This window comes from Macrotis lagotis, chromosome 1 (genome assembly GCF_037893015.1).
Source record: "Macrotis lagotis isolate mMagLag1 chromosome 1, bilby.v1.9.chrom.fasta, whole genome shotgun sequence".
NCBI lineage: Eukaryota > Metazoa > Chordata > Mammalia > Peramelemorphia > Peramelidae > Macrotis > Macrotis lagotis.
This window is the reverse complement of record NC_133658.1, coordinates 923,698,508-923,709,013: the sequence shown is the minus strand read 5'-3', so window position 1 is coordinate 923,709,013 and position 10,506 is coordinate 923,698,508. Positions and strand designations below refer to the sequence as shown.

The window sequence follows — 10,506 nt, the reverse complement described above, 5'->3', positions numbered from 1 at the left end:
ACTAAAAAAATGATAAAAAGGATAAATTAAAGATTGTCAAGTATATACCTAATTAGAAATTGTGAAAAATCATAGAGATTAATAAAATTGATAACAAGAAAATTAATAACAACAAACTTAATAACATTGATAACAATAAAACCAATGCTCTAATAAGGAAATCTATGAAATGGTTTTATGGAAAAATATAATAAACTAAATAAGCCTTAAATTAATGTGATTTTACAAAAGAAAGAAAATATCAAACTATCAGTATCAAAAATGAAAAGGGTGAACTATCCACCAATGAAGAGGAAATTAAAGAGGTGATTCAGACCTATTTTGCTAAACTATACACCAATAAATTCGATGACCTGAGAGACATGAATAAACATGTACAAAAATAAGAACTACCAGCTTACTAGAAGGCTAAATAAAATACTTAGTCCCATTTCAGAAAAAAAATGAAATTGAAGAAACCATCAATAAACTAAAAAAAAGTCTCCAGATCCACATGGATTTACAAGTGAATTCTACCAAACATTTAAGAAAACAATTAAAATTCTACATAAATTATTTTTTTTAAAAATAGTTCTGCTAAATTCCTTTTGTGAAAGCTATATGATGCTGATACCTAAATAAGCAAGAGTCAGAACAATGAAAATAATAGACCAATTTCCCTAATGAGCATTGATGCAACAATTTTAAATAAAAATTTAGCACAGGGATTATAATAAGTTGTTACTATGATAATACACAATGATCAAGACAAATTTATACCAAGAAAGCAGAGATGGCCCATCATTAGGAAAAGCCTCAATATAATGAAGATATCAATAACAAACCAAGAGAAACCATATGATTATCTCAAAAGATATTGGATAGATCTTTGACAAAATCAATTCCTATTACAAAAACGCTAGTGAGTATCGGAACATATATATATATTTGTTAAAATAATAAATATCTATCTATACAAACATTATATGTAATTTGGATAAACTAGGACCATTTCCAATAGGATCAGGGATGAAAAAAAGATGCACATTATCACTTTTACTTTTCAATATTTTATTAGAAATGCTAGTCATAGCAGTGAGAGAAGAAAAAGAAATTGAACTAATTAGAATTGGCAATGAGGAAGCAAAACTTTCACTCATTGCAGATGATATGATGGTATATGTAGTGAACACTAGAAAATCAGTGAAAAAAACTCCTTGATACAATTGACTTCAGCAAATTAAGTTATAAAATATATCCATAGAAACTATAGCAATCTCTTTTTATGATATGTAAATATAAATAGTTTTCTATATAAATTCCTAGGGTAAAAGATAAAAAGAGCTATTCTATTTAAAGTAACTATAGACAATATAAAGTATTTGAGAATCTGATTCCCCAGATAAACCTCAAAATTGTATGAACACAATTATAAAATACTTTTAACTCTAATAAAATCATATCTAAATAACAGGAAAAATGTCAAATACTCATGATGAGGACAATTTAATATAACAAAATTACAATGCTCCCCAAATTAAATTATTTATTCTTTGCCATACCAATCAAACTACCAAATAATGATTTTATACAGCTAGAAAAAATAGAAACAAAATTCATCTGAAGCAACAAATGATCAAAATATCAAGGGAATTAATGAAATAAAGTAAAAAGGAAGGTGTTCTACTTCTATTAGATCTAAAATTATCCTACAAAATGACAGTCATCAAAACTACCTGTTACAGATTAAGAAATAGAGTAATGGACTAATGAATTAGAATGTATCAAAAAATATAGCAGTGAATGGCCATAGTAAACTATTGTTTGACAAATCCAAAGACATAAATTTCTGGAATCAGTAGTCAGTACTCAATATAAGCTTTTTAGAAAAATGGATGATAGTATGGTAAAAATTAGATGAAGACCCACATCTCATACTCTATACCAAAATAATTCCCAAATGGGTGATATCATAGAACAATTTATAGATCAAGAAATACTCTATTGAATCTAAGCAAAGGGGTGAAATTTATGACCAAACATGATATAGAGAACATTATAAAATGCAAAATGGATTTTGACTATATAAAATTAAAAAGCTGTTGCACTAGTAAAACCACATTCATCAAGATTAGAAGAAAAACAGGAAGATGTGAAATAATTTTCACAGAGTCTCTGATGAAATTATCATTTCTAAAAAAATAGAGTGAATTGGATAAAATTTATAAGTTACAAATCATTCTCTAATAGATAAATGGGCAAAGAATATGAAAATGCCATTAAAGCTATATATATATATAGGGCAGCTAGGTGGCATAGTGAATAAAGCACTGGCCTTGGAGTCAGGAGTACCTGGGTTCAAATCTGGTCTCAGACACTTAATAATTACCTAGTTGTGTGGCCTTGGGCAAGCCACTTAACCCCATTTGCCTTGCAAAAAAAGCTATATATATAATTAAATTAAAAAATGATCCAAATATTTATTGATTAGAGAAATGCGAATCAAAACAATTATGAGATATTATCACACCTATGAGGTACCTATCATACCTGATCAATTTTGGAGAGGTTGTGGAAAGACTGGGACATTAATTAACTATTCACTAGTGGAGTCATTTCCAAATCCAACCATTCTGAAGAGCATTATGCAGCTATACCCAAAGGGCCATAAAAGTGATCATATCCTTTGAGTCAGCAATTACAATATGGGGCCAATATCCAAAGAAATCACAAAAAAAAAAAATGTGGAAAGTTCCACATGTTCAAAAATCTTTAGGGAGCTGGGGCCCGGGGGAAGTTGATGCAGGGAGGCCGAGCCGGCCATGGCCTTGGCTAGCGGCGGCTGCGGCGGCGGCGGCGGGGCTGCCCTCACGGAGCCGGAGCGTCCCCACCAGCGGCCCTTCCTGATCGGGGTGAGCGGCGGCACGGCCAGCGGGAAGACCACCGTGTGCGAGAAGATCATGGAGCTGCTGGGCCAGCACAAAGTGGACCATCCCCAGCTCAAGCTGGTCATCCTGAGCCAGGACCACTTCTATAAGGTCCTGACCCCCGAGCAGAAGGCCAAGGCCCTGAAGGGCCAGTACAACTTTGACCACCCAGATGCTTTTGATAATGATTTAATGCACATGACCCTGAAACATATTGTGGAGGGCAAAACCGTTGAGGTCCCAACCTATGATTTTGTGACCCATTCAAGGTTACTGGAGACAACTGTGGTTTACCCTGAGGATGTGGTTCTGTTTGAGGGCATTTTGGTATTCTATAGTCAAGAGATCCGGGACATGTTTCATCTTCGACTCTTTGTTGACACCGACTCAGATGTGAGGCTCTCTCTTGAGTTCTCCGAAATATGAATCCTTGGAGGAACTTGGAACAGATCCTAACACAGTACACCACTTTTGTCAAACCTGCTTTTGAGGAATTCTGCCTGCCGACTAAGAAGTATACTGATGTGATCATTCGTCGAGGAGTTGACAACATGGTTGCCATCAACCTGATTGTACAACATATTCAGGACATTTTGAATGGTGACATCTGCAAATGGCAGTGGGGAGTTCCAAATGGGCGAAGCTACAAGAGGACATTTCCTGAGCCTGGAGACCCTGCCGTTGTTCTAACTTCTGGTAAATGGTCCCACCTGGAGTCTAGCAGCAGACCCCACTGAGGAGCTGGCTGGAGGCTATTAATCAGCCTAACGGGCAGATCTTCCTTGATGACATCTCTGGATGGGATGGAATGGGTCTGGGTTTTTTTTTTTTAAACAAAAACCCCATACCCTAAGCCCTTTAGAAATACTCTTTTAGCTCTTGTCACAAAATGATTCTAAGATAAAATCATTTAACTATTTAGGAATAGGAAAATGTTAATTTTATTCAGTCTTAAATATGGAAAATGCTAAAAGGACTTTATTGATGTTTTTATCTTCCATGTATTCAGGAGGCTTCTGAAATCTCTTTGGGCCACCTGAAAAATGCTTAACACCTGCATGAATGAACCTACTATACTTGATCCCAGAAGTAAAGCTAATAACACATTTTAAAAATAATTTGGGGGCCTGGGTCCTGGTTCTGTGGGTGGTACAATCTTAGCATGAATGAACCATGAAAAAAATGTCTTCTTTCCTCCTAGGTTCTACACAGGACCATAAACAGAGGGGGAAATATTGATAAGCACTTTTAAAAAAAGAAAAACAAAAAAAACTACTATTAAATATAAAGGAGAGTATCTCCTATTTTTGAATGTCTTTATAGAGGACCTAAAAGGCTTGTATATGTTTGATAGGTTACTGTAGAATCAAGATTTGCCACTATAGAAGTCAATCAAATAATTCTGGTGTTTGTATGGTTTTGACTTGAATGTAGCTAAATAGTGCCCCAAGCAAACAGCTCCTCCTGAGGCTGTTGACTCTATTCACATCTACCTGGAAACTGCCAAATCAAGGCTTCCCTGTCCTAGGATTAAGGACACATGCTGCCACCGCCAAACAGCTCACATTATATTATTTATCCCCATGTTGGGTGCATGCTTTTCTTAGAACTCAATTACACAGTGGAATCTAAAGGTTCAAAATGAAGCCCTCCAGTTGCTGTACCACTTATCAAATATGGCCTAGCACTGAAATGCATTTATGAGATTGTCTTGGTCTATATGGCTCTATTTAATCTTTCTTCCCAACTTGTGTTCAGTTCCCTCTATGATATATATGTACATTATATAAATACATACACATATATACAAGCTGTTTCATAATCAGTGAGCCACTTAAGGTTTGCTTCTATCAGGCATAAATCATTAGTTATTATAAGATACATAAGGCAGAGAACTTTGTTTCAGGTCTTTTGGTTTTCTAAACTGTAATTAGGTAAATCTTTGTCATGCTTAATTTCTGTCTTGAGACTAATAAACAATTAAATAGTGGTGTTAAAAAATATTTAGAGCAACTTTTTCTTGTGGTGGCAAAGAATTGGAAATTAAGAGCATGACCATCATTTGTGGAATGGTTGAACAATTTATGGTATAAGAATATTATGGATTACTATTACTAATAAGAAATGGTCAGACTTTAGAAAAGCATGGGATTATGCAAACTAAAAGAAGGCAGCAGAACTGAGAGAAAATTCTACACACAACTGACACATTGTGAGTTATTCAACTATGATGGATGTAGCTTTTCTCAGCTGTTCAGAAATCTAGGACAGCCTTGAAAGGCCTATTATGGATAACTCCATCCACTTCCAGAGGGAAAAAAAAACAATAATTTAAAAAAGAACAGAGAATCTGACTGGATACTATGTTTCTTCATTTAAAATAATTCATGTTTTTCTTTCTAATCTCAAGGTTTTCTCTTTTTCTCATAATCCTAATTCCTCATTCACAAAAAAATGACTAATATGTAAAAATGTGAAAAACAAATGCACATGTACAGATTTTAACAGACTATTTGCCATGAGGGGAAGGAGTATGGGAAAGGAGAGTGGTAGAAAAAGGGGTAATTTTAATATATGCAAGTAGATTGATGTTGAAAAACTTTCATAATATATAATTGGAAAAAATAAAATATAAAAAAAATCTTATTTCTTGTCAAAGTCTGTTTCTTCCTTCTGGTAAGGATTATCAATCTAAATATAAGGATGTTCAATGTGAATGTCAATTTCTTCCTCCTGAGAAAACTTCCTGCCTTTCTGATTATCTCTGTAAAAGCCCCCCAAACCCTAGTTTTGTTTCAACACTCACAGAATGATGACATTTTGACAAGAGAGGAAGGAAAATCTATATTGATAATTATATAAGGAATTCTTTCATGTCCTAATCCTTTGGGGCTACTTAAATAAGAACTCTGTAGAGGAACCAGCCAACTTTTAATGAGCTTTGATAAAGTTGAGGCCCTGGGGAATTTTTCTAAATATTCTGTCTATTGACCAAGTAACAAACATTAATGGGTCTCTTGGGTGAGTGAATGGTAGTTATAGGTTTCCTTTCAGCACTTGGAGGGCAGATCAGTCTCAGAGAGCTTTTGGTCTTGCAATGAACAATTACATCTCGTTCAAAGTTCTGCATTGAGTTCTGGGCCAGGGTCTTACGGAACACTGAACTTTCTTTCTGAACAAATAAAATTACAATTAACAGCACTGACCTCCTTCCTTGATATGATGCAGTCTCTTGTTTTCACACTATCTTTCCTGTTGTCAAGATCACAAACTGATTCCAATACATTCTGCTAAGAAAAGGATAATATCTAGAGAGATCCAGAATTTTATTTTTTAACTTTTCCAAAGGGTTGTTGAATTTTCACTTGTAAATAATTGAGCCCACGAATAGGAAGAACTTTCAGGATATTGATCTAGGACTATGGTCAAACTTAAGACAGCAAAGTGTTTCAGTGATAACAGTTGTAGACTTGGATTCAGAAATTCATTCTACTTCTATACGCTTAGTCCATAGTGAACGAAACATTTCAACTCTCTGAACCTCAATTGCCTTATTCAAAAAAATGGATGTAATATGACTATGACTACTAATATTATAGAATCACAGTGGAGAAATTACTTAGAAGTATGAGTATTTTACATAAACACAGGTTTTTATTATCAATGGATTAATGTATGAAAGGCATCTTACAAACTTAAAAGTCTATATAAATTTTAGTGGTTATTTTATAAAAGAGGGTCTATTGTAACACCAATCTAGTTAATTTTAGCAAAATATAAAATTATGTTCAAAAAATTACAAACATTTATATGGAGGTTTCTGAAAGAATTATGTCCCTATTCATTCATTCACCTAATATATTTCACCAATAGCTGTACACAGAAAATACAGTATAGGACTTGACATAAAGGAGAACTAGCTTTGAAACTTGCTTCAGACATTTAGAAATTGAGTGACCCTAAGCAAGTACTTGACCTCTCTACCCCTCAGTTTGTTCCTCAGTGAAATATATGGGCTAGACTTTATGGACTTGACTCAATAATCTCTAAAGACTTTTATATCTGTAAACATGGTCTTATGATTTGTGTACCATTTACTCAGTGGAAGTTTTGGAGCCAGACACAAAAGGTAACTGTTAGAATTCTGGATATGGAGTCAGGAAGACCTAAGTTTGAATGTAGCTTCAGACACTGACTAGCTGGGTGATCTTGGGAAATTACTTAACCTATATTTTCCTTAATCTACTGGAGAAGGAAATGGAACACAATAAAAGTATGTTTGTCATGAAAACCCCAGGCACAGAAATTTCATTCTATGATCCATGAGGTCATAAAGAGTCAGATATGAATGAATGAATTGGCAACAAGGAGATACAACTATGATTTCTTAGACATGGCTTTTATGAGGAATAGTAATATCTCTTTGAAACAACAAGATATTATCAAAAATATGATATGGAATTTTATTCATATAAAATAATAGAACTCTTCTTGTACAAAAAGAGACATGAAGACAGAGAATATACTTCCAATTGACAATTTCATGAAAGTTTCTTTGAAGTGGTAATATTTAAAGAAACCTTGAAGAAAAGTTAAAAGTTTTAAAATGTGAAGGTGACAGGAGGATTCCCTGACAGAGTAGAAAGCAGGTGCAGAGGCTTAGAGAAGGGAAAATCCAAGGAAAATTCAAAAATGAAACAGTCTTTGAGAGAGCATGAGAAAATGAGTGGTGGCAGATAAAGTTGGAAATGCAAGTTGGATGCCACGAGTTGAAATTCCATGAATATTCTAAGATATTGTGCTGATGTTATTTCACAGTCATTTTGGTCAGATGTCACTCTTGGTGACTCCATTTGGAATTTTCTTATCTAAGACAGAAGAGTTTGCCATTTCCTTCTCCAACTCATTTTATACATGAGGAAACTGAGACAATTAGAGTTAAGTGACTCTATTAGGAAATAGCATTTATTGTTTTAAATTTGAATCAGGCCTGGTAATTAAACTTGTTGCTAGGCAAAGAAAGATTTTAAAGGTTTTTGATTGAGGGGAGGCACAAGATGATTAACGTAAGAGTCACATCAATATCAGGTGGCTTATCCCTACCAGATTGAAATTATAATATAAAGCATGAGTCAACAAAACTGTATGGTATTGTAATAGAGTGGTGGATCAGTGGAATAGACTGGGTACAAAAGAGGTAGCAGGAAATGATTGTAATCTGCTGTTTGATAAACTCAGTGTCCAGCTTCTAGGATAAAAACTCTCTCTGATAAAAAGTGTTGGGATAATTGGAAGTTAGTATGGCAGAAACTTGGCTTACACCAACATCTCACACCCTATACCAAGATAAGATCAAAATGGGTATAGTATTTAGACATAAAAGACAATATTATAAGCAAACTAAGAGATCAAGGACTAGTTTACCTCCCAGATATATGGAAAGGGAAGCAGTTTATGACCAAGGAAGAGATGGAGAACATCATGAAAAACAAACTAGATAATTATGATTACATTAAATTAAAAAGTTTTTACATAGACAAAACCACTGTAACCAAGATCAAAAGGAATGTGGTAAATTAGGAAACAATTTTTACAACTAGTATTTCTGACAAAGGACCTATCTCTAAAATATATAGATAACTGAGTCATATTTCTAATAAGAAAGTCTTTCCCCAATTGACAAATGATCAAAGGATTTGCAGAAATAATTTACAGATGAGGAAATAAAAGTTGTCTGTAGTCAAATGAAAAAGTGCTCTAAATCATTACTGATTAGAGAAATACAAATTAAAGCATCTGTGAGGTACTACCTCACTGGTAATTATGACTAGAAAAGAACATGATTAATGCTAGAAGGAATATTGGGAAATTAATGCATTGTTAGTGGAGATGTGAACTCATTCAAACTTCTGGAGAGCAATCTGAAATTATGCCTCAAGGGCAATAAAAAATGTGCATACCCTTTGATCCATGAATACCCCTACTGATTTTCTACCCTGAAGAAATCATGAAAAAGGGTAAAAACATCACCTGTACAAAAATATTCATAGCAGCTCTGTTTGTGGTGGCAGGAATTAGAAATTGAATGAATGTCCATCAGTTTGGTAATGGCTGAACAAATTGTGGTATGTGTATGCTATAGAACACTATTATTCTATTAGAAACCAGGAGCGATGGGAATTCAGAGAAGACTAAGAATTTGCAAGATTAGCAAAAGGAGAAGAATATTGTACATCATGCCAACAATATAGGGTTGATGATGGATCTTATGGACTTGCTCATTTCATCAGTGCAACAATCAGGAATAATTTTAGGGTATCTGCGATGAAGAATACCATCTGTATCCAAAGAGAGAATTGTGGCATTTGAACAAAGACCAATGACCATTACCTTTAATTTTAATAAAAGGTATGTTATGTAATTTTGCTATCTTTTACATTTTATTTTTTCCTTAAAGATTTTATTTCACTCTTAACATATTCAGTTTTGATCAATGCATAGCTTTGAACAATGAAAAGATTATCAGTCTGCCTTCTGTGGGTGGTAGGGGGAAGGAAGCAAGATTGGGGGAGAAACTGTAGAATTCAAAGAACAACTAAAGAAAGAAACTAAGGCAAACAGGATGAAGTGTCTTGCCCAAGGTCACTCAAATAGTAACTGAGACCAGATTTAAACTCAGTTCATGAGTCTTTCTGTCTCCAGAACCAGTGTTCTAAGCACTAGGATACCACCAGGCACTCAAGAATCTGAGTTTCAGCAGACAGTCCCTCTGGTTAGAGTATCTTTCTGCCCTAGCAAAATATTTCACCACAACCATTATAGTTAATAGTAAGAATTTGTTTGATGTTGCCCTTTCTCATTATTATGATTGCTATTCTTTTCATGAAATGATGGATTACTGCACTGAAATACTGAATCAATGTAATCTTTGAAGCTGTGGATGGATACAAAGATTCAGGCTCATATACTCTGGACTTGATCACTTTGTTAGGATTTCCAGATATATGAAAGAGACTTACAAGGGATACAAAGTGGAGTTTTGGATAGATGACTACCTTAATGATCTTTATAGTCTTTGAAAAATGCAAAATGAATATATCAACATCAGACAGTTTAAATAAAATTATGAATAAAATAAATTTAAAAATATAATTAAATATAGTTTTAAGTCATTCATCAAAATAGTAACTATAGTAACAAATAATATCTAAGGCACTTAATATCATGTTCATCAAAGAATAAGCACTATATAAGTGCTATTACTAAATAATTGATGAGAAAGATGAAAGAACTTACCTGACATGACCCAAACAAGATGTTGCAAAGCCAATATGTCAGTCCAGTTCTTCTGCTACTAAGACCAGTGACCTTTGGGGATTTCAATGCAAGCATTTTCACGGTTGGAAAATGAACAAGGAACCAGATTGAGCTCCCTTGTTCCAATACTAAAATTGCTCTTCACTGACATTCCTCTACCCTTTACTCAAATCACAATAACATGAGGAAATAATGGATTGGATTTTCAGCAAATCTACCAAAATCAATCAAACATCATTCTTTGAAACCCAAATCATCTCCATAACTTTTTTAAAAATAAATT

At 34.0% G+C, this 10,506-nt stretch overlaps 1 pseudogene; it reads left to right on the top strand.

Moving 5' to 3' along the window:
- The first annotated feature begins 2,795 nt into the window (after positions 1 to 2,795).
- LOC141492864 (uridine-cytidine kinase 1 pseudogene) lies at positions 2,796 to 3,698 on the top strand (annotated as a pseudogene).
- Positions 3,699 to 10,506: the final 6,808 nt, after the last annotated feature.